The 24,570-nt window shown below is 37.8% G+C and overlaps 1 long non-coding RNA gene across 3 annotated transcripts in view; it reads right to left on the minus strand.

Moving 5' to 3' along the window:
• Nucleotides 1–3,549: 3,549 nt before the first annotated feature.
• LOC746183 (uncharacterized) overlaps nucleotides 3,550–24,570 on the minus strand; it is a 118,407-nt gene continuing 97,386 nt past the window's right edge. For 2 of the 3 annotated variants that reach the window (XR_673525.4, XR_010148097.1), the window contains 3 exons: nucleotides 15,677–15,722; nucleotides 7,506–7,682; nucleotides 3,550–6,161 (listed from right to left, as the gene is read on the minus strand). This is a non-coding gene — a long non-coding RNA (uncharacterized LOC746183). Of the gene's footprint in view, nucleotides 6,162–7,505; nucleotides 7,683–12,198; nucleotides 14,994–15,676; nucleotides 15,723–24,570 lie in introns of all 3 variants that reach the window. The other variant, XR_010148098.1, reaches the window with a different exon arrangement.

Genomic DNA, 24,570 nt, shown 5'->3' on the forward strand with positions numbered 1-24,570 from the left:
TAAGCACCAAGGCTCATTGTCATGATTCTCTTCATTTTGTCACAAACCCTAACAACGACTCAGGAAGGAAGATATTATCTCATTCTACACTGGAGAAGCATAAAGGCTCAAAGGGAAGTTGACTGGCTTACCTAAGGCCACCCAGCAGGCAAGTGACAGGGCCAGGCTTTGAACTCAAGACTGTCTGACTCCAAAGTCTTCACGTTTCGTCATTTGGGGCCAATGCCTTGCCTAAGTCTCAGTTTCATCTGTATCTTGAGGATTTCATATTAGATAACTGTGAGTGTTCTTCCCAGTGAATCCTTCAGAATTTGTGTTCCATTATCTCATTTTCCAACACTTGAACATCCATTTGACCCATGACAAAATTGAGACCCAGAGAAGTGAATTGACTTGCCTAAATTCATTGAGCACCTCACTGTAGCCCCTGGCCCAGAGCCTATGTTCTAACATCCATCCCCAGTCTCTTTAACATCTGACATCTTTAACCTGGCCTATCGGGCCCTAATCTTTCTGGCTTTTCTAAATGCCATTTTCCTCTTTATTTTTTACAGTCTGACCATAACTATTGCCTGGTCTACCTATCCTTACCCTCTGTTTCCACCCCCAAACCTTTGACTTGGGATAACACCAACTTATTCTTTAGGTCTCAGTTCAGATGTCACTTCCTAGGAGTAAGTTTTTTTAGCTACCACCTCCTCTACCCCATGCATAGGGTTGCCAGATAAGATACAGGAGCCCAGTTGAATTTGAATTTTGGATAAACAATGAAGAAACTTTTTTATAAATGTGTCCCAAATACTGCATGAAGCATAATTACACTAAATGGTTCATTGTTTATCTGAGATTCTAATAAATTGGTGTCCTGTGTTCTTATTTGCTAAGTCTGGCAACTCTAAAACTCTTTCAAATGAGATCTTTTCTTCTTGTTATACACTTTTAAGAGTACTATGGGCTCCTCTTTCATAATTGTTAATAAAATTATAAGTAATAATTTTTATGATGCTTTCCTTACAGATGGTGTCTGTGCCACTCTAGACTTGCTCCAAGACTGTGTCTATTTTGTTAACCATCTGATGCAGAAAGAAGGAAGAAATAGAGAGAGAAGGAAAGAAGAAAGAAAGAAAAAGAAAGGAAGAACAAAAAGAAAAGGAAGGAAAGAAGGAAGGAAGGGAGGGAGGGAGAGGGGAGGGGAGGGGAGGGGAGAGAGGAGAATAAGAGTTATCTCAGTTTTCTCCTTGGTTAGTGAGAGTTCACATTGACATGTGTGTAACTTATCATGATAGCAACAGGCATTTTAGGCTCATTTAACTAGAACCCAGGCACTGCTCATATGTACAATAGCTTCATTCCTTTTTCATTCTTTTTCTCTCCTTCCTTTACTTACCCCAGCATCTATTGATGTTCTGGAAATACCTTTATTTTTAAGAGAGAAATGATGAGTTTTGGTATTGGGAGACAGTGCTCCACAAATATTTTCATGTTTCCTCATGGTCAGAGCTTTATGAACAAACAACACTGAACAAAGAACATTTGACTGAATATCAAATGTTTTAGTCCATTTGGGCTGCTATAAGAAAGTACCATAGACTGGGTAGCTTACAAACAATAGAAATTTATTACTCACAGTTCTGTGTGCTGAGTCCAAGATCAAGGCGCCAGCATATTCAGTGTCTGGTTAGGGCATCTGCTTTCTGGTTCATAGATGGTGCCTTCTCACTGTGTCCTCACATGGTGGCAGGGTAAAAAAGTTCCTTCAGGTCCTTTTATAAAGACTCTAATCCCATTCATGAGGCCTCCACCTTCATCCTCTAATCACCTCCCAAAGGCCCCACTTTCTAATACTGTCACTTTAGGATTAGGATTTCAGCGCATGAATTTTGAGGATACACACATATTTGGACCATAGTATGAAACCTAAAGATAGAGACCTCAGGATTTTTCTGTCCCTGAAACCGTTTGTTTACAGTCTAGGGTGGCAAAATAAAAACCCTCCCCTCTTCTCCACAAAAATAATTTTTTTTCCATTCAAGAGTAAAGTATTTCTTTCTTCCTCTTTCCAGAAGAAAACATGGATGGATGTCCCATAAACTTCCAAACTTTATAACTTCAGGGTTCCTCTTCTCCTGTAGAGCCAACGCCACTGCACATGCAGTGACATCAAGCCCTCATTGTGTTGCTTTGTGAGAACGTGGCATGCAAAACTTGGTCAGATATAAAGTTATATATATATTACACACCTCACACATGTGTGCATACACACACACACACATAAATATATATACACAAACATATATACATACTGTGGAGGGCTAACTTTGTAGCTTGCAAATACGGTAATATCTCAGATCTTTCACAGTTTGGACTTAGCATTTTCAGTGTACTTGCTTGGAGGAAAGAGGAATAGGTAGCGTGAACTACTGTGGTTATGTTTTCTATTCAGATACTTTGAGGTCAGAGGTCACACACCAAACTAAACTGCCCAAAGGAAGCATTGTGAGACATTGGGCACATGTAGGGCAGTGTCTTCCAGGCTCAGGTTCAGGCAATACATTTATCATTGAGCAGCAAAGGATGATATTCTCCTTATTTCTGCACAAAAGCCAGACCATTCTGGTTTCTCAAAACAGAACAATTATGGCACATTTGAATATAGCATGTTTGAAAAAGCTGTTTTTTTCCAGCCTTTTACAGAAAGACCAGGGTTGTATAAAGACTAGGGGTCCTGCCTGCTGCTTGCAAATTTCTGGCAGCCCTGACTTCCCTGGCTTCTGACCTGCCACTTGTCCATGAATTTTCTCTCACTCCTGAGTCCCTCTCGGTGATTACTGCCTTTGGATTTTGGTTCCCTTTGACTTTACTTCTCCTGGGGCTATGGATTCTTTAGTGTTCTCTCCTTGGCTTTAAGTACTGCATTCTACCACTACCTCCATTCCAATGCTACACCCTACTTCCACCCCATGCAGAGTGCAGTGCCCTGGGCCTTGGCCTGTCTAGTAGGAGGCACTAGACAGAAATTACTAAGTGAGATTGTGTGTCTGGCTAGCAGTGCCTTGCTAGGTGACCAAGGCCAAGTCACTTACCTATCTGAGGTTCAATTGTCTCATTTATTTAATCCAGCCTCAGGAACTGGATTAAACAATCAATAAAGAGGCCATCGTTATGCCTCAGACAAATGATGATGGGTTTGCCAAAACAAATGCAGCTACGGTCACTTCAATACACAACAAACCAAGCTGCATCATGAGCTATTAGACTCTCACTTACACTGGGAAAGAGGGAGATTCCAGGAGAGTGAAGAAGAAAAATAATAGCAGAGAGAGGAGTTAAGTGCACCAAGAAAGAACATCAATGTTTCAAACCACATCTTGAGCTGTCCATTTTTTCTCAATAGTTTCCCTTAGGCCAATCACCAACTTGCCTTGGGAAGTGAATTGGCTGCATGGCAACAAGAAAAATGATATTTGAGGAAAATTTTGCAAAGCTAAACCCAAGAGAAACAATGCCAAGCAAACATTAAATATTTTCAAAAGCATTTTATTCTGCCCATGGTAATTTCCTGAGTATATATTGCAAGATCAATGCCCTCTATGACTCCTCTGAATACCCTCCTCACTGTGTTCCATTGTAGAAGGATCTTAAGTCATACAGACCCCAAAACTCTGTTCTACAGAACATCAACATCTACAAAAACAGGTTAGTATATAATTCCATGGGTGGGGAAAGGATTATGTGATAATAGATGCTGAAAAACGCTAAAGTTTTTGGGATTCACAATGCACCTTAGCCCGCTAAAGAATCTGAAAAGACTTTCAGGGAAAAACTTGTATAACTTATCTGGGTTCCGTATATGCTACTAGATCCCTAGAACTCTTCCATTTCACAGGAACATATATTTTGAGAAATTTTATTGTGGATGCTATATTAATTTTCTAGGGTTGCTTTAACAAATTAGCAACAACTGGGTGGCTCAAAACAACAGATATTTATTCTGTCACAGTTCCGGAGGCCAGAAGTCTCAAACCAAGGTGTTGGCAAGTGCACACTCCTTCCAAACACTAGGAAGGAATCCATTCCTTGCTTCTTCCAGCTTCTGATGGCCCCAGGGACTCCTTGGCTTGTGGCTGCACCATTCAAACTTCTGCCTACAGGGTCACATTGCATCCTCCTCTTCTGTTTCTCTCCACTTATCAGAATACATGTGGTTGCATCTAGGTCCCTCTCAGACAATCCAGGATAAGCTTCTTGTCTCCATATCCATTTAAGGTCATATTTCTTCTTAACACATAAGGTTATATTCACAGGTTCCAGGAATTAGGGTGCAGACATATGTTTTCAGTGACCACCATTTAACACACTACACATGTTAATTGATAAACATCAAAGTGATAACTTGAACTTGATTCAATTTAATTCTACTCAGCCATCATCTGGTGAGCCTATAGTATGTGCCAAGCACTGTCTTAGGCCAGATCATAAAATGATTCAAAGCCTAATTATTACCCATAAGCAATTTACATCCCAATGGAGGAAATGGACATGACAGTGAACTAATACCATGCAGAGTGATAGGTGCTTATAAAGTTATAATCAAAGCAGAACTGAGGAAGGGATTACTTCTTCCTAGGGAAGTAGGGAGAGCTTTCCAGAGGAGGAGATCATTCCATTGAGATTTGAAGAATGAGTGACAGTTCCCCAGGCAGAGCACCAAGGGAATTTCAGGTGGAGGAAACAGCATGGTCAAACATACAGATCATGGTGATAGAAGAAACTTGTGAAGATAAAATGAAAAAATGCATGCAAAGCTACTAGCACAATACTTGGCACTCAGCAACGTTACCTGTTTTTCCTAAACTAAAGAGGGTAGAAGCAGGAGATGAGGCCGAAGTCTTAGGCAGGCACCAGACTGCTCTAAACTTAGTTTGGTGTATTTGTGCCTTTATGTGTATCCATATGAACATGGACAGGGCCATAGAGAGGAACTTAGAGAAGGTTCCATAAGAATGGGGTTTAGAAAATTATGTATGCAAATAGAAATAAAAACCAGTAAACTTCAGCCAATAGACATTTTGGAAGAAAAAGAATGGATTTAGTCAATAGCTAGATGGTTGGTTGACTGAATTTATTCATTAAAGCAAACAAACACACGCGCACAATAGTTAGTCTGCAGATACTTCCACAGTAATTGGGGAGCAGTTGCGTCACTTACATGGGACTTAATTTTTTTGGTCATGCGTCAGTACACGCTCTCAAAAGCCTCATGGAGCAGTGCTATGCCCAGTGTTGAGAGCCTGGCACTCAAATGGCACTTTAGAATGCTTGTTTCTAGTAATAGTCTCCACCTTGATGAATGGCCTTATTTTAATGACATTGGTATGTTGGCTGGGATGGAACTGGAGCTGGGTCTGCCAACTTCTGTTGCCAGTGAGACATTTCTCACCTGGTAACCATCATTTGCAAGGGCCTGGAGTTCATGAAGCTAAATTTTGATAGAAACAACTGAGTTTTCCCATGAGTCCTTGGGTGACCTTTTAGGTCTCAGCTCAAATTTCATTTCCTCAGAGGTTTCCATTCCATCTAAAATAGCCCCACTCTGAGTCCAGTTTATCTTTACTACTGCACTCTGTGCTTTACCCAAACTACACCTATCACAGTCTATAATATCCGGTTCATTCATGTTTTCATGTGTTTATTTTTACTTTCTCATCTACTAGAATGTAAATTCTGAGGCCAGTACCTCCTCTGTCTTGTTCAACTTTATAGTCCCTACACATAGAATAGGACCTGGCATAGTTGTTGGTCAATAAATATTTCTCAAATAAATGCGTGAATGAAGACTGGGATCAGGGAATAATTAAACTGAAAAGGGGTCAGAATGGATGCTATAGGAAATAAAAGGTAATGAAATATTCCCTTTTAGGAATTGGATCAACCACTTCAGAATAAGTAACATAGCACAGAAAAAAATTAGATGTAAATGGTCACTCATAGAATGGGCTCTCACTTGAACTTTTTGAAGGAGTTCCCACAATAACTTTACCTTTGACATTTAACAATTGTCCATATTCTGTTTGTGAGGAATGTTTTGTACAGGGAAGAGCCAGACTGGATCTCTCAAAATCTGATCTTCATGATGCAAACAAACTTCTGGGGGCATTTTTCTAAAAAATAAAAGAAAAAGTTCATCTTACTTGCAAAAAAATGATAGAGATTAAACAGTATTGCTTGACTCCCATAAATAAATGCAAATCATACTTACTGAAACTGAAAAAGAGTAAGTTCTAAATTGATTATTTAACTAAGATATTAGGAAGCAGTGAGTATTTCAAAACATGTCCCAAGTTTCTGACATAGAGGAATTAGCCTCTAGGAGCCTGACATTTTATGAGTGACTGCGTTAACCTAAGTGACAATTGAAGATCATGGAGCTGCACAGAGGGAGAAGAAAAATAATGGCACAACTTGCCCTAAGGAAAGTAATTTATTCCAAGAACAATTCTAGAAGATTATACTTAAAATATGCTGTGGCTATCCCAAACATGAGATGGTAGATAATTACAGGCAGTAAAGATTAACCAAAAATAAAGTCATACAAGATGGACGTCATTTCTACTTTTATGAGAGTTGCTTGTATCTCTCCTCATATTGTGACTTTAAGCCTCTGAACTTGACCCTATCTTCTGGGATTATGCCTAAAGATTGGGTCCTTGGCCAAGCAAGGCAGGCTTGAGACAATTACACCAGGAGGTCAAGCTTCTTTCATAGGAATTTAGCAAGGCTTTTAACTACTTCTCATGAATAGTTTTAGGCAAAATTAAGGCATGTAGGCTGTTGGATTCATTTCTTTGAATAAATCCACTCAGAAAAATATTAAGTAATATATTAGGTGTCAAAACGTTGGAGAGATCTGTACTACAGAACCTCAGCTTTCTGAACTTGACCCCCTTCTATCCAGTATGTTTAGTGAACATATAAATGAAGACACAGACAGCATGTGTACCAATCTTGCAGACACCAGAAAACTAGAGTACCTTCTCAGGTATTAATCAGCATTCAAAAAACTGGCAGAAGGGTCAAAACTGAACAATTCAATGCTTCAGTTTAAGGGAAACGTTTAACTGCAGGTTAAATAGAACAGATCTGACTAAGCAACAGTTCTTGGGGAAAAAAGACAAAGAGTTTCAGTTACCTGCAAATTCCATATGAACTAGAAGCAACGGGGTTTGTAGAATAAAGTATGCATTCACAACCATCCAGCACTGTAATTTCAAAGCTAAATAAGACCAAGCCTGGCTTAATTAATATTTTTGAGTGAACGAACAAAGGAACAATTTAATAAATGAGATAACTAAAAAGTAATTTTAAGGTTTTACTAGGCAAAACTGGTCATTCAAAGAGTTTTATCAAGTATTTCTTCACAATTGTAGCTGTAAATATTCGATAGCTTGCTTTATAAAGTAGTAAACTCCGCAAAGTTGGCCTTATAAAAGTAAATGGTGCCCTACCTTACAAAGAAGCTTTGAATTGCATGAGGGAATTGGGCCGGATGACTTCCAATGCTCTCTCCATCTTAGGATTCTCTTGAAATGTTTTTCACCGAGAGATGGTAGACATGACATCCACAAAAGAAGGGATTTCTTTTTCCAGACCAGAAGGGAATCTGGTGAGCACTCTTCTTCACCCTAGGACAAAAAAAGAGGGAGAGAGAGAGAGAAAAAAAAAAATAGGGGTTAAGTTACAATGACCTAGATAAAATCCTAGCTCTTCCACCATAGAATTGTAAACTTTGAACCTGTTAGTTATCTCTCTAAGTAAGTCCAGGTCTTCTCGTCTATAAATTGGGAATAATATTATTCCCTAGACAAGATGGTGTCCTGGCAGAAGAAGATAAAGAATATAGCATCTAGCATTAACTAAATGTGCAACAGCTAGTGTTCAAGGTGAAATCTATGTGTTCAAGCATAGGTCATGGCTGAGTGAGTCCCTGGGGGCAGTTATTTGTCTCTTGTCCTGCCCTTCTGGAAAAAAATGCATCAAATTGCATTTATTTTGTATGTTGTACATCCTATTATAGATATTTCTTTCTTTCTAAGATTGGCTTAGCTTTTCTCATTTTCCTCCTATAAAGGCCTTGATCTTTAAAACATAAACACACACAAAGAGACAGAGAGAAAGAGACAGGTAGAGAGAGAGAGAGAGAGAGAGATTTTTTGAAACCCTGAAGTTAATTTTATTTTGGAAATAGATGTGCCCACCAAGTCAAGCCACTCACAGATAAGCATTTCCCTCAATCATTTACAATTAAAATTTCCTCAAAACTAAGATTCAGACTATATTTGCAAGGTTGCAAAGATACGGTTTCTCTTGGGCACACAGATTTTGCAAATCAGCAAGCTTCAGAGGAATACCTGAAAGTTAATCACACCTTGGATATACTTTTGCATTTCCTTTGCATGAGCATTACATTTTGAAAAACAAGAATCAGCATGTTTGCTAGGTAAAATACAAAATGTTTTTAAAATATAGTTTCTGTTAAACATCTCACAAGTCCTTCTGAGATCATTTTCAGAGTGATGAACTCCTCTTAAGACAGAAACATAGTAAGTTGTATCCAGAAGAGAATAACTAAATTTCATGTACATTGACACAGAGAGCCACAGAGGGGAAGATAAACAATATCGCTATCACGCTAAGCAACTGCGTGGATCAACACTCCCTTCAACTCTCCTCTCATTACTGAGAGACTGTTTTTGCTGTGAAAGTGCACACCGTTCTGAAATTCCAGGTAAATGGAATCAGCTGTCATGGCAGAAACAAAGGACAAGGAAATTGACGTTTGTTGGCACTGTGCAAAGCACTGTGTTTTCTAATTTAATCCTCAGGACAAATCTATGAGGTAAGTTGCATTGGCCTCATTGTAAAGATAAGTTATTTGAGGGCTGCTGAGGTTAAGTGACTTTTTCAAACCAGGCTGACTTTTCAACTCACTGTGACTTTTCTTACTCACTGTGGTGAATAAGCGTAAGAAAATATTCATCCTTAGATTCATTACTGATTTTTTTTCCCGCTGTTGAAATAATTATTTTACTTTGCATCAAACATCTTTGAGTCTATTGTCAGGTATTTCTCATCCACATTTTTATTTTAAAATCAGGGCTAATGCAATTCCATTCCTAGATATTTACTCAAAGAATTTAAAACAGATACTCAAATAAGTAAATGTAACTCATGCTCACAGCAGCACAATTCACGATTGCCAAAAGGTAGAAACAGCCTTAATGTTCATCAACAGATGAATAGATAAACCGACTGTGGGACATATATATATTCTGTTGTGTATATATCTACAAAATAGAATAATATTCATCCATAAAAAGAAATGAAGTACTGATAACATGCTACGATATGGCTATATCTACAAAACATGTTGAATGAAAGAAGCGAAACACAAAACATCACGTATTGTATGATTCCATGTATGTGAAATGCTGTATCCAGAATTGATAAATCTATAGAAACAGAATGCAGATTGACAGTGGTCAGGGCTGTGGAGGAAGGGGTAACAAGAAAAAAATGCTTGATGGGTAATGGACTTTACTTTGGGGTGATGGAAATGTTTTGGAACTAGATAGAAGTAGGTGATGGTTACACTGAGTTGTCCACCTTAAAATGATTGATTTTATGTTTTATAAATTTCATCTCAGTGAAATTTAAATCAATTATAAATTGATCTTTTAAAGTCAGAACTAATGACCTTTCATCCAAGATTGCTGCTGAGGGCTCTTCTGTTTCTTCTTTTCCAGGTGGAGTCTTACTCTGTCGCCCACACTGGAGTGCAGGAGCGATCTCGGCTGACTGCAACCTCCGCCTCCGGGGTTCGGCGATTCTCCTGCCTCAGCCTCCCTAGCAGCTGGGATTCCAGGTGTGCGGCACAGTGCCCGGCTAATTTTTGTATTTTTAGTAGAGACAGAATTTCGCCACGTTGGCCAGCCTGGTATTGAACTCCTGACCACAGGTGATCCATCCGCTCAGGCTCCCAAAGTGCTGAGATTACAGGAGTGAACCACCGCGCCCAGCAGCTGAGGGCATTTTCTTTGTTGAGGAAAGTAATAGTGATGATCAGATTTGTAATTTTCCTGTATTAAATGCCTAGAACTCTACAGTCAACAGATGGCGCTCTAGTTCCAATTGTTACAGAAGTTCTCTGCCCATCCCCAAGCAAAGGGTTGTTTTCATCAATGAAAAGAGAATAAACACTGTGCTTTAACTTTTTTACGTAGCTAAAAAAAATAAATAAAGCGTCTTAATTCCTTTCAGAAATTACTTTCAACTCAATTATGAAGTTAATATTAGCGACTTTTAGAACAGAAGTCATACTTGAAAATATTATGCGGATCAAAACAGCAGATAGAGTTTTAAAAAGCAACAGTTTTACAAGCAGATAGACCTGGATTCTAATTTAAACCCTACCATTTGCTCACTGTGCGTCCTTGAGCAATTTGCTGAATCTCTTTGAATCTCAGTTTCCTCTTCTGCAAAATTTTGACAATAATACCTACTTCTGAAGGTAGTTTTGACAATTAGAAATAATGTCACATGCTTTGCAAAACATTTAGTATGTAGTAACTACTCAGAAAGATATAGCTATTCTAATTAGTGACAGAGAACATACAAACATACAGGTAGGATTTATCTGCCTTAGATCACATGTGTTTAAATGAGTTTGAAGCATCAGAGATCTAGTTGTAAATTCTGAGTAAGCTGAAAGTGTTATATGGTTATGCTTTCTCTAAACCAATCATTGAAGTGATGCCATATTAATATGGCAGAAAGTTTGTAATATATTTTTAGGTAGAGAGAAAAAAACAGATTATAAAATGGTAATATAGTGTCATCCCAATTTTGCTTAAAAACAGTATACATCTAGTAAGATATAAACCAAAATGTTAAGGTTAGTTATCACTGGTTTATGAGACTATAGTTTATTTCTATATTTTTAACACTTTTCTGCATTTTAATATTTTCTATAATAAATAAGTATTCATTTTTCATGACAAAAAGAAATGTAATGTAATAATTTGAAGTCAAACATATATCAAATATTGATACTGCAAAAGTTTTCTTTTGTGAACCAGTTGAATCCATAGAAGGACCGCTCTCAGAGCTCAAACACAGTGCTCCAGGGTGCTACCTGCTGCTTAGAATTCTCCATAGGAGAAACGAGAAAAAGAAAAATCAAGCCCAGTTATGCTTCTCTGTGCCAGTTTTTCAAGCCAGCATATATAGAAGTATCTAGAAGATATACAAATGATTAGGAAGCAGGAAGTTCAGCCAGCCACATTATTTAGGATCATGTCAAACACATCCCTAAAAATTAAAAAGTAATAATGATTTCAGTATTTCTTATTAATCTTAATTTGTAAGACAAGGCCTTTGTATAAATTCATAATAAATTTAGGAGTATTTGTGAAAAATTTTAAATACAATATATACTTTGACCAGCAACCCCACTTCTTGGACACTGACCTATAGAAAGACACATTTGTGTACCAAGTTTCATGGCCAAGAACTGTACAGGAAAACATTGTAAGAACAAAGATTTCCACTAAAGGGGAAATGATTTTAACATTATGAGACATTTATACCATGTAATGCTATGCATCTGCCAAACAGAATGCTATAGACTTCTACATATGGACATAGAATGATCTCCTACACGTATTAACTGTAAGAAAAATAAGCAAATTCAAGAACTATTTCCCAAAGAAACCCCTTTTATGTTTTAATAAATCTATATGTGTGTATAGATTTGTATATTTATATATGTAAATACATAGAAATATTGAAAAGGTCTAGAAAGATACATACCCAATTATTAACAATGACTATGTCTAGGAAAGGTAGTTTTTAAAACTTTATATTTTCTGAATTGTTTTATTTCCTTCATACACACACATTTCCATTTATAAACTTGAATTCAGTTGAACTCTTGGCAGGGATGGAAGACATGGTGTCCATCTAGCCACAGAGACATAACTGATAGCTCAGACTGGTAGGAGAATCAATTAACTCACTCATTCAACAAACATTTATTGAATATTTACAAGATGCCAAGCCTATGCTAGAAACTGTAGGTGCAAAAATGAAAATAGTAAAACATTGTCTCTGTCTTCAAATTTTCCACGAAGGTATACATACCTCATTAAAAAAATCTGGATTTTCACTTGTTCTTTATCTTATATGTTTTTTATAAAGTTAGTAGAAGCAATGGTTTCTTAGTGTTGCAGAAAACGCAGTAATGAATCATTAACAATGAATCAACAGTGGCTCGAGGAAACATCTTTATGACTTACATCATTAAGATTTGAAGAATTGATTCCGCTCCCACCTCCTAACATATACCCTTCTTCTACCCCTAAGCTCACAGTTGATGCCAAAATCTCTTTATTGTGAGTTACACGGAGACAGGAGCAGTGACGCAAGCTACCTGAAGTCTACTAAATCCACTGTTGCCCTCTCGGTAAACCAGTATGACTGCAGCAACAGGAAGGACCACAAGATGGCAGACTGGAAACGAGTCATGGAGCCTACAGCAGGCGATGAGGTGCTACAGCCAGTGGAATCCCGTAGCCCTGGCATCTGAAGAGAGACTGGGAAGGGCTTTATAGATCTGTTGAACGGAGGGATCAGAGCGAAGAACAATTTTGGCACCACTCTAGTGCTTGCTCACATCTCTTAGTGTTCTATTTAGTTGTTTTTACCATCTAAAAAACAAACCATGTTCATCTCTTCTTCCCACCCCAAATAGATAGTCATACTCATCAAAATCAATCATAGCTTTCTAGTTTAGTATGATTGAGTAGCAGAATTTTTAAATTGGACAGGATCTCCCCAAATTTGAGGATGAGGTGCTTCATGCATAGGGAGGAGGCAGAAAGAAAGATAGGGACCTGGTGGGGCAAAGAAGCACAAGTCCACATTGTCATAAGGAAAGGCTCTTTTCATGGTGTATGGGGACTAGGGTTGAGAAATTATTTTCAGGAAGTTGTGTGAGTAAGGCCAAAACTGTAATTTTCCAGACTTTATACCTGTGCATGCAGAGAAACATAGGTAAAGATGTTGAGTAATGTGAAAGTGTACATTGGTGCTGCTGTTCTTATTTAAGCAGATAAAGTATCTACATAACCTATGACCCAGCCATTTCATTCCTGGGCATATATCTCAAATAAATCCTCACACAGGCTTGTAAGCATATATGCACAAAGATGACAGTGTGGTTTGTAGTGTCCAGCAACTGGAGGTAACCTGGGTGCTCATAATTGGGAGAGTAGATAAGTAAGTTGTGGCTTACAGATATTTACAGGATCATGCATAAAAGGGCAAACGGCCAAGCAGCACATATTTTGACCTGCCAACACGGTGTTGACCAGGAAGGCTCTTGGAGACAGAAGGAGCAGACATCTGGGACCTCCAATATTGTCCTATCATACTCTGAGACAGTGCACAGCAATCTGGCAGGGCCAACTGTCTGACTCTAGGAAAAGGACATTGAACCTTGAGCTAGGAGGTTTGAAAGCTGTGATTGAGGTGGCATTGGCCTCTTTTGAAAAGCAAAATCCCAAAGTGTATTTTGAGAACATTGATAATTTGTTGTCAAGACAAGTTGCATAAAAAGCCGGCCAGGCACGGTGGCTAATGCCTGTAATCCTAGCACTTTGGGAGGCTGAATGGGTGGATTGCCTGAGCTCGGGAGTTCAAGACCAGCATAGACAACATGGTGTAACCCTATCTCTACTAAAATGCTAAAAAATTAGCCTGGCATGGTGGTGCGTGCCTGCAGTCCCAGTTACTTGGGAGGCTGAGGCATGAGAATCACTTGAACCCGGGAGACGGAGGTTGCAGTGAGCCGAGATCACACCACTGCACTCTAGCCTGGGCCACAGATCAAGACTCTGTCAAAAAGAGAAAAAAAGGCAAAAGTAGAATAATTAATACTGTGTGGTATAGACACAGAGTCAAATTTATTGACCAGAACAGAATAGACATCAGGAAGAGAGTACACCCGTGAAAGACTAAATGCACAAAAATACAGAAGTCTGACATTGCCAGACATTGGTAAAGATTTGAATGAATGGATATTAATACACTTCTGATGGGAACACACATCAAATTAATCGCTTTGGAAAACAGTTTGACACCTTCATATCAAGTTAAATAGTTTACATGCAAAGACCAAGCAATTCCACTCTTAGGTACCCTAGAAACTAGAAGAATTGTTGGGCATGTATACCAACAGAAATGAATAAAACATGTATCACAGTATCCTTCGTATCAGTAAAAATTGAAAAGAAAAAAAGAAAAAACCTTCCAATTTCCGACAACAGGAGAGCGACTAAATGAATTATATTATAGAATAATTATGCAGTGGAATATTACACAACCTAAAAATGAATGAACTAAAGCTACTCACAAGCATAGAAAGACATTTTAGAAACATAATGTGAAATGAAATAAGTCACAGAAGATGACATATAGCATGATACAAATAGAATGTTCAAAATCAAGCAAAAGTATACAATGTTATTGTTGGGGAAACATTAACTAAAAAGAATTAAACTACTTCTAAAAATGTAAGAGAATGACAAGCAAAAAATTTAGGAGAGGAGTTAGTTACCTCTTAAAACGGAGGCACAGGCTGGGCTTGGGGACAATCACATTCCTGCAAGGGCTGACTGAGGTAAGATCAGTGATGGAGTCACAGATATGCCTTATATAACTTACGTAAATGTTATTGTGATTTTTATACATTAGTTATTACATTAAAAATGTTAACATATGTATTAAAAGTAAAAAATAAAATCCAGACATTAATGACAGGATGTATTCAGGCATGTTTAGCAGTTCACTTTTCTCCTGTATTTATTTCCTTTAATACTTCCTTAAATGTACAAGGGTTAAACATCATGCTCTTCAGATTCTTTCTCACAGGTATTCTGTCAAAGACAAACAGGGGTAGATTCGGAGAAAAAAAAAGGAAAATCAAAGAACACTTCCAGGTACAATAGGGCCCTGAAGAAACAAGCTTTAATCTGTCACTATGGTAAAGGTGAACTTCAGATAGTAAAGAGAACTTCATTTTCTCTTTACATCACTTTGTCTGATTGAAAAATTCCACATACATATGTTTTAGTCATTCAAACTAGCCCATCAATTTAAGGGTAGGTCATGAGGTCCTGCTATTTGTAAAATTTTAACTTGCAACAGGATATCTCTGCTAGCCTACAGAGTAGAGCATGGGCAGATTTGTGCATTATTGGTTTGTGTCTGCTGCCCATAATTTAACAAAACTTACTTAAAATTCTGAAGGACTACTGAACAAAATGTGCTTGTCTTTGGATAACATAAAATTTAAATTCTCATTTTAAGTATTTAGCCTATTGTTTTTTAATGTTTGACACCTTAGACCCTTGTAATTTTGCAAAGATTCGCATACATTTGGATCAAAAGCAATTCGGCTAACTTTTTATTTTGTATAATATCATTCTCAGCCATATTTACTTCTTAAGTCACGTTTTTCCTGAATACCAGACTTCTTTAGTAGACGCTGAGGAATGAAAGCATGATATAAAGAACACAGGATTTAGAGTGTAAGGACATGAGTTTAAGTCTGACTTACTAAATGGTTCAAGTTTCTTGGCCTTTCTGGGCTTCAATTTACTCATCTGGAAAATGAAGAAAATAATTGCATTAGTCAAGATTTTTTTTGTGTGTAATTCAATTCAATTTGTTTGTCAATTCAATTCAAGATCACTTAAAAAACAAATTCAGGAACTTCACATTGCTGGAAGTTCACTAGTCAATGCAATTAGATCTAGAACATCATAAGTCTCTTTCCCCATCTCTATTTTCTGCCTCTCTCCAAATACTCAATTTTTATTCAAACAAACTTTCATCATTTGGTGGGAAAAACTACTTCTAATTGACCTAGAGTCACATTCTTCCAGTTCAGCCAATTCAGGAGGATTTTTTTTTTAAAAAAAGGATAATTCTCTCACCCAACATCAGATTGATCATTTTAATGCTCATTTCTAAGCCAATTACTGCTCCAAGAACTATAGGCTGTTATAACTGGTCTACCTGAGCTCACATGCTCACCCCTGAGAACAAAGCAGTAGATATACTAATTGACAGACTCACCAGGGCCACTCGTTTTGGACAAGAACAGATCCCCACAGCAGGCAGAAGTGATGTAGAGCTGAAACTCAATTTTCCACTACAGTAGTAATTTCACTAGCTAGAGTGTTACAATGACTGAAAATTTGGGACACAGCACTTTTTATATTGTAGAATACATTACATCTTTGGTTAAGGTGATTTTTTAATTTAAAAATGTATGAAAATATTCAAAGAGAGAACATAAGATCCTATTAAAGTAAGGCATCTGTTCAAAACAAGTCATTTATTGTGTAAGATTAGACAAAAGGCTATATATTTACAAAGCAAATTATATAAAAATGAAGGAAATAAATATTAGTTTTATGTTTAATATAGATTTTTTTGAGAAATAAAAGTCATCATAAAATCTCCAGTGACTTTAAGTGCCCACAATAAACTAAATGTCTAATTTTCTATCGAGAACTAAATGTGCTCAGGGGTGTGAACATGTCATGATTGCTTAGCTTAATGGGTGGGAAGGAAATGCACTCTTAACTAGAGGGAAAATTTTTTCTAAAGATCATTGCAACATTTATAGAACTACACACAATTTTATAAAATTGAATGGTTGGAAGTAACCTGCAAAGTTCATCATCTTTGCTATGGCTTTAGAATGACAATCAATGAAATATTAAAGACTATTTTGAAATAGATTTTTTAAATGTCTTCCAGGGAGACCCTCTCTGGGGAACCTATGTTTCATATAATAAATCAAACTCCATCTTCACCTCTTCCCTTCCAGTGGCCAGGAAATAATTGGATTACACTACAGCTCCCAGGGCAGTGGTTCTCAAACTGGATTATTCATCAGAATCACTTGGGAAACTTCATAAAATATAGACTTCCAGTCCTACTCTAGACATACCGAACCAGGGTCCAGGAATCAGTCCTTTTTAAAAGCCTCCCTAAAGTGTCAGTCTGGAGCTACTTTGATCTATGCACTGGCTTTGGGGAATCACAGAGTTTAGGACTCTAAATAATAATTATATATATATATATATACACACACACATATTATTCAAGGGATATATATGCAGGTTTGTTACATGGGTATACTGCATGATGCTGAGGTTTGCGACATGAATTGTCCCATCATCTTGGTAATGAGCATAGTACCCAATAAGTAGTTTTTCAGTCCATGCCCTGCTCTACCCCTCCCCCTTCTAGTAGTCCCTAGTGTGTACTGTTCTTATCTTTATGTCCACGTGTATTCAGTGTTTAGCTCCACTTATCAACGAGAACATGTGGTATTTGGTTTTCTGTTCCTGCATTAGTTCACTTAGGATACTGGCCTCCAGCTGCATCCGTGTTGCTGCCAATGACCTGACTTCATTCTTTTTTATGGCTGCATAGTATTCCATGGTGTACACATCCACTTTTTCTTTATCCAATCCACCATTGATAGGCACGTATATGGATTCTATGTCTTTGCTATTGTGAATAGCATTGTGATAAACATACAAATGCAGGCATCTTTTTGATAGAATAATTTATTTTCCTTTGGATTTATTCCCAGTAATTGCTTTGAGCACTATGGCCATTTTGAGGATATTGATTCTTCCAATTCATGAGCATAGAATATTTTTCCATTTCTCTGTGTTGTAGGACTAAGGAGGTATTTGATCATGACTCTAAGATGTCATCGTCAAGAGAAATGTATCTCCTATTTTATCAGGTACTGGGAGAGAAACAAGCAAGCTGTTTTTACTTTTCTTGTTTTTTCTTTGAGACAGGATCTCACTGTGTCATCCAGATTGGAGTGCAATGGTGTGATCACAGCTCACTGCAGCCTCGATCTCCCAAGCTCAAGTGATCCTCCCACCTCAGCCTCATAAGTAGCTGGGACTAAAGGCATGTGCCACCACACCCAGCTATTTTTTTTTAATTTCTTCAGAAAAACGAAGTCTCACTATATTGCCTAGGCTGGTCTCAAACTCCTGACTTCAAGAAATCCTCCTGCCTCAGGCTCCCAAAGTGCTAGGATTACAGGCATGAACCACCACTCCCAGCTATGTTTTAATTTTTGAAGTTCTAACTATATGAAGGAAGTCTGTGACTCTCTCCATTTTCTAATTTTACCTTCAGAATATTGATGTTAATATTAGAATATTGACTATTAAAATATTGATATTGGTATCCAATTCTAAAACCTCTACAGGCAATAAATTTTCTGTTACATGCTCTGGATGCTTGAAAGTGCTACAAAAAGAGATGGAATTATCAAGAAGAGACAAAACAATAAGTAGACAAGTTCCCCTCATTTCATAATAGAGAGAATTTCCTGAATTTATTGAGTCGTTCCATCCTTTCTGAAAAGGTTATCAGTTCACATCCAAATGGGAAACTATCATGAAGTTATTAAGTACATGATGCTGAAGAATTTTAAAGAGATCAAGCCATGTAAAAGATTTTTTATCCTGCTTTTCTCTGTTTGCAATACATTATAAACATTTTCCATGCAGTTATAATTCTTCATGTATATGTTGGAATGTACATGGCATATATGCATATGCATATACATAATCTATATATAAATGCATCAAAATACTAGCATGTTAGCAATAGTGGGATTAAAAATAATTTTAACTTTATTCATTTTTGTGTTTTTCAACCTTTCTACAAAAATATATTAAAGAATTAAAGAAAAATACATGCTTTATAGCTTTTTAAAATAAAGAATAAAAAAAGCCTTTTTTCTCAAGGCTGGTAAAACAAAGCATAGAGTACCTTATACATAGAAAAATAAAGTATGAATCTTTACCTAATAGGGAAAGTTTCCAGGAGAAATTAGGAAGGACCACTTACTATCTGTTTCTAATTGGAATTTATATCCAGAATCAGCCCCTATATTAATTCTCTTTTAGTAACTTTCTAATATTTCTAATGGGATGTATTACTTTATAAACAAGAAAAACACGATTTTTAAAAACTTGAAATCACAACTTTTGCATTAAAAGGAACTGTTTCACACTGGATTATTCTGTTACTGGAGATGCAACACCGTTACCTCTTGCTCTTACTCTGTTATTGTATCTCTTGGTATGGTTCTTATATTTTGCTTTTTCTTTATTATGGAGTTCCTCTTTTTAGAATATTGGCACAGTTTTACTGTGGTCTGCTCCAGAATACAAATCTGTGCCCTACATTCAATAGTATCCATTCTCAGCAAAAGCCTAACCAGACAATCTCATAAGAGGATGAATTCCTACCAATCACTTGCGTAGGAGATTAAGAGATAGCACTTACTTCTTTTTCTTTTTCTTTCTTTCTTTCTTTTTTTTGGGGGGGGTTGGGGGTGGGGGGACGGAGTCTCGAGTCTTGCTCTGTCGCCCAAGCTGCAGTGCAGTGGCCCGATCTCCACTCACTGCAACCTCCGTCTCCTGGGTTCAAGCGATTTTCCTGCCTCAGCCTCTCGAGTAGCTGGGATTATAGGCATGTGCCACCATGCCCAGCTGATTTTTGTATTTTTAGTAGAGACGGGGTTTCACTATCTTGGCCAGGCTGGTCTTGAACTCCTGACTTCAGGTGATCTGCCTGCCTCAGCCTCCCAAAGTGCTGGGATTACAGGTGTAAGCCACCACGCCCGGCCCTAGAGATAGCACTTATTTCTGATAGCCAAGCAACAGCCTTAATATATCTAATCATGGCACTCAATGAGGTAAGTGCTTTGAGTTCTACTACTGGAAACATTTCAATATGCAGAGATTCACTGAGTGCCTCAGGTAAGACATGACTGATGAGAAGTACTTATTACCACATCCAAATGGACGAGGTATGGTTTCATCATCATCATCACCATCACCACCACCATCTGTTTTGCACATTGCTACATCTCAAGTGCAAAGAAGAGATACTCAATGATTTCCTGCAAAGACTCACCTGGCAAGTAATATACATTAATATGAACCATCTCCCACCCATCTTCATGAAAGCAATTGATATAATGTTTGACTAACTCTCTTTCTCATATAATTCAAGTACTTGTTCTAACACTTTTAAAGTATCTACTCTGGCACTTATCAGCTAACTGGGGAGGGAAAGGGAGAACAAGAAAAAGATAACCGTGATAGGCAGATTGGGATGCAAGAATAGACCAGGTAGTACATAGTTCAGCTGTTTAGCAAAGGAATTGACTGTCCCAAGTATTAGCAAAAGAATTGATTGGCCCAAGTAAGACTCACCACTGTTGACCCCTTGAGCAGCTGGGAGCATTCACTCCCCTGTTCCTCAGCTCAGTCTCCCATGCCATGGCAGGGGAGAAGCCCTTCAAGCAGCTTCATAACAGAGTCAGTGTTTGCTTTATCTGAGGGCAACATCCTACCACAATTCCCATAATAAATAGACTGCACAAGAGTGAGAAGCAGCTTCCTGTGCTAGATAAAACCAAGTTCCTGATACCTGATCACATCTGCATGAGTAAACTGACAAAGGTTCTTTGCTTGGCCAAACTTTAATCAGGCCTTTGAACCTTCTCCTAGGCCCATCTGTGCACTTCCTTGTAAAATACAGTGTTAGCAAAGAGCCCTCTTAAGTCAGCTTAGCAAGACTCTCCCCACCCTCAGTATCTGATTACCTTTGATATCTGATCAGGTTCCTTATCCTCCACCATCCCTCAGGTGATGTTTGATCACCCTGGCCTGTCTTCAGGAAGAATCCTGTTAGGTCGGTTTAGTCAGAATCCCCCTTACCCTGATGTTTCCCCTAGTAACTGTCCATCCATTACCCCACACCCTGCTCTATGGCTATAAGTTCCCACTTGCCCATGCTGTATTCAGAATTGAACCCAATCTTTCTCTTCATGTGCAAGACATCTTTGCAGTGGTCCCTGTACCTATTTCAATGGTCCTGATACAGGTTTCCTTCCCATAATTTAACAAGTATTATTGATTTTTTTTTCTTTAACAGAACTCATTAAGACAATTAGAAGGCACTTACAACTCAATGCTAATCCAATCTTCTTCCTGTTGATGAACAAAGTATGGTGGGCATTTTCTCACTGATTTTTGAAGCATATGAATCTAAGAAGGATGGAGATGGATTCCTGTATGTGCTATATGCCTCTCAGGAGATACTTGGAATAAAATAGTCTGTGTAAGGTTAGAAAAATGCATCTATTCTAGAATTTCTGAAACACTTACTAAGGAAAAAAGGAATGTTATCAACAGTTCATCTAATCACAGATCATCCAAACAGAGGTATTCTCACCTAGGAGTTTTAGGAAGTTGTTTTTGTATTTTCAAACAGAGAAAAAGCTCTAAATGAGCACATTCAGCTTTGGATACTATATTATTTAACCTAGGCTATCTTGTTTTCAAATTTTATAAGCTTAAAAATAAAATACTTGACATTCTAAGTCACAAAAAGTATAAAAAAGAAGAATAGAAAGTGATTAATGAGGATTAAGGACATCTGGCATGGCTTTCTGTTGGAGATGAAATTTAAATTGAGCCTCACAAAAAGGGTGAGACTCAGACAAGCAGAAAAAAGAAAGATAAAATTCCATGCCAGGGAATGCAATAAGTAAAACTTTGATATCATAAATTTGCACACTCTATTCAAGAAACTATAAGAGAAGTATAAGGAGATAAGTCTGGATTCATAGATAGTACTTTGGGAGAATATTGCTTTAATTTTTTTTATTCATGTTTTATGAATATGAAATATTTTAAGCTTATAAAGAAATCCAGGAAGTATAGTATTGATAGTATAACAGGATAACTATAGTCAATAATAACTTAATAGTACATTTTAAATTACAAGGGTATAATTGGATTGTTTGTAACTGAAAGGATAAATGCTTGAGGTGATGAACACCCCATTTCCATGATGCGATTATTACGCATTGCATGCCTGTATCAAAACATCTCATGTACCCTATAAATACATACACCTACTATGTACCCATATTTTTTATTATTATTTAGAATAAAGTTACACAACAGAAAGCTATGTGCCTATCACAGACTTTAAATAGATGTTAAAATTTGTCATCTGTGCCTGGGCTGCGCATTTTAGGCCGGAGGCAGGCAGTAGGTTGAAGGGATAACACAACATCACGGGGCCAGCACAAAGTGTTTTCTTAGACTCTGAACTACACTCAGAGATTGGGAGGGAGGGAAAAGAAATGTGTAATAATTTCCCCAGTTAATCGTTTTTAACATTGTATCATTCTTAAATACTGATACATAATGGAGATAAGTAAAAGACTGATACAAACTTTTAAGTTAAAATATAAACTATCAAAGAAAACTTTTACATGCTGCATCTACACAAGGACTACATTCCCAGAACCCACACTAGACCCTCCCCGTAGGAATACACCTATTTCTCTCTTTTGCTGTTAAGTAGACTTCTGTGAAGAAAATATGAGATGTTCTCTTTCTGGTCATAAGGACTCACTGAAGTAGTACATGTTTATGGAGCTTGGCATTCTAAATACTAAAATTACACTGTTTGCAACTTAAATTGAGTGTTATCCCATTAGTCCATTAAATAAGAATGGGCAGAAACCATGGAACATTCTGGAGTCTTTCTCTGGAGGCAAGAGAAGATTGCCCCCACTGAGTAATATATAAAAGAATGGCAGAAGATAAAAATGTTGCATTTTGATTTTGTCATGACTCATATGTGTTCAATTTAGCAGTTACTTACATGAAGTTTCAAGTGAGCAGTGCTAACCCTAACCTTTGTTCTTCTCCCTCCCGGAGGAGGGCTCAAGTCTCCAGGATGACATGAAGGGCAAGGAGGGAAATCCAGGCAGTGAGCTGCTCAGATTGCTCCATTCCTGGGCTGGCTTACGCATGGCACCAGGCAATCAAGCCTGAGTCTCTGTCTGCTCTTCTACAGTGTCCTCCAGGCCCTATTGTCAACCATGCAAAACAGATAATACCATGAGAAAACACAGTCACTGTTATGGATGGAGTGTTTGTGTCTCCACCTCCACTTGCCCAGTTCATATGTTGAAGTCCTCACCTCCAGTGCGATGGTAGCAAAAAATGGGGTCTTTGGGAGGTAATTAGGTTTAGTTGAGGTCATGAGGAATTAATGCCCCTATAAGAAGAAGAGACATCAGAGCTTCCTCTCTCACCATGTGAGGACACATCAAAAGGACAGCTGTCTGTAAGCCAGGAAGAGGCTTCCTCAGAAATTGAATCAGCCAGTATCTTGATTTGGGCCTTCCAGCCTCCAGAATGTGAGAAATCAATGTCTGTTGTTTAAGCCATCCAGTCTAGGGTATTTTGTTATAGCAGCCCAAGCTAAGACAGTCACATCATTTATTAACGATGAAAGAACCCCAGAAGTTATCCGACTCTCACTCTTTGATTTACAGGGATCATAGTGTAACAATTAAGATTATGAGATCTAGTTCAAAGACCCAGCTCTGCTACTTACTCTGTGTCTCAATATCTCCTTTGTAAAGTGTATATACTTTGTCACTTAGAGAACTGCTGTGAGAATTGGGTAATACATAGAGTACATTCAGAAGAGTGCTTGACATTATGTTTTCAGTGCTGGTTTTATTATATATTTGTATAAAACCCAAGAACATTCTAGTCTGTATTTCTTGTTTTGTATCCTCACAAATTCCTACCCAGTCTCATCCCCTTGGCAAGCTTATCAATTTACCTACATTCCCACCCAAATTAGGCATATACTTCCACCTCCCCACATTTCCAAGGCCTTGTCATTTGTTGTTGGGGTGGTCTGATGGTCTAAACTACCTTATTTGGTGCCCTTGCTGCCCTTCCCTGGTGATAACTCTAATAGTAATTGATTTTCTACCAAGCATGCATAAAACATATCTAGAAGGTTTACAGCTAAAAATATTAACCTTGTTCTGTGTATTTTCTCTTGCACTAATACCCCCTAGCCAACGCTGAAACTGCCAAAAGTTTATTAATGTGAACTGCCAACCTCAGTGCCAGCTGCAGTTTCTCTTCTAAGAGACATTTTTTCCAGGGCTTTTACCTCTAGGATGATCCAAGCGGGAGAAGAGAGAGAAAGCAGAGGAGCAATTTTAAAAGAACTATACAGAGAGGAGGGCTTAGATGGGTGAGAAACAAGAACCTGCTGCTGTATTATACAAAGAATGAAGAGAAAGACTGTCTCGGAGACGGGCTCACACTCATTTCTTGTGGACCTCCTGCCACATAACAATCCTGGATATATAGAAGGGCCCTCACCCCTTAATAGACAAGATCAAAGCAGGGGAAGCCTAATGGGAAAATCTTGCATCCTGATAAAGGTGATACTAAACTGAACTTGTGGGGAACTTCCTTGTGTGAAGGAGATATATATTCAGTTTCTGTGGTCAAGTTTATTGAAAAATGAAAAAAATAACCATCCACTCTATCT

Source organism: Pan troglodytes, chromosome 10 (genome assembly GCF_028858775.2).
Source record: "Pan troglodytes isolate AG18354 chromosome 10, NHGRI_mPanTro3-v2.0_pri, whole genome shotgun sequence".
In the NCBI taxonomy this organism is placed as follows: domain Eukaryota; kingdom Metazoa; phylum Chordata; class Mammalia; order Primates; family Hominidae; genus Pan; species Pan troglodytes.